This window comes from Octopus bimaculoides, chromosome 9 (genome assembly GCF_001194135.2).
Source record: "Octopus bimaculoides isolate UCB-OBI-ISO-001 chromosome 9, ASM119413v2, whole genome shotgun sequence".
NCBI lineage: Eukaryota > Metazoa > Mollusca > Cephalopoda > Octopoda > Octopodidae > Octopus > Octopus bimaculoides.
This window is the reverse complement of record NC_068989.1, coordinates 54,488,922-54,489,854: the sequence shown is the minus strand read 5'-3', so window position 1 is coordinate 54,489,854 and position 933 is coordinate 54,488,922. Positions and strand designations below refer to the sequence as shown.

The following is a 933-nucleotide window of genomic DNA, read 5'->3' as shown; positions in this document are numbered from 1 at the left end:
CAAAAAGTCTTATGCCTGGAAAACGTGATAGTCAGTTGGTGCAAGGTCCGGTGGATATGGTGGACGTCACTTGAATAGCGTTCTTAGTGCAACATGTGGTCGAGTATTGACGTGCAAGAGAATTGGCCTGTCTCTATTGACCAATCTCGGTTGTTTAGTTTCAAGTTCACTCATCATTTCGTCCAACTGGTTGATGTATACATCCGCTGTAATTGACTTAGTGGCTGACACCAGCACTGGACAACCAAACTGACACCGTTAGCCTTTTTTGGTGAATATTCTTTTTTTTTTTTTGCATTGTGTTTTGGCACTTCGTCTCAATCCAACCACCGTGCAGCGCGCTTGCTATTGTTGAAAAGAATCCCCTTTTCATTAAACGTAATAATACGATGCAAAAATGGCTCGATTTTATGCCGTGACAGCAAAGAAGAGCTAGTTTCAAGATGACGTGTCATTTGATACTCATTCACTTCGTGTGGTACCCACTTGTCCAGCTTCTTTACATTGCCAATTTGTTTCAGATGGTCCAATACAGTTGGAATCGAAACATCAAACCTTGCTGCTAACTCACGTGTAGTGTGAAATGTATCCGCTTCCACCACAGTTTCCAGCTCATCATTATCCACCTTGGTCTCAGGTCTACCACGGGGCTGATTTTCAAGAGTAAAGTCACCAGACTTGAACTTCTTGAACCATCTACGTACAGTTCGCTCATTCGCCACGTCTTCACCAGGCACCTCATTGATGTTTTCTAGCTGTCTGGGAATCATTGTTTCCATGACGGAACTCATATTCATAAACAACACAAATTTTTTTTTTATATCTATCCATGGATTTTCAACAATTGATTTACAAGAGAAAACTCATAATATAATCAGACATCATGAATTGCATTTCGAAAAGTCGTGATGCAACTCTTCAATGTTGTAAAAT

The 933-nt window shown here is 40.6% G+C and overlaps 1 protein-coding gene across 3 annotated transcripts in view; it reads right to left on the bottom strand.

Moving 5' to 3' along the window:
- The window catches only part of LOC106867276 (serine dehydratase-like), a 24,242-nt gene that overhangs the window by 2,663 nt on the left and 20,646 nt on the right, over nucleotides 1–933 (bottom strand). The gene's annotated exons all lie outside the window — the stretch shown is intronic.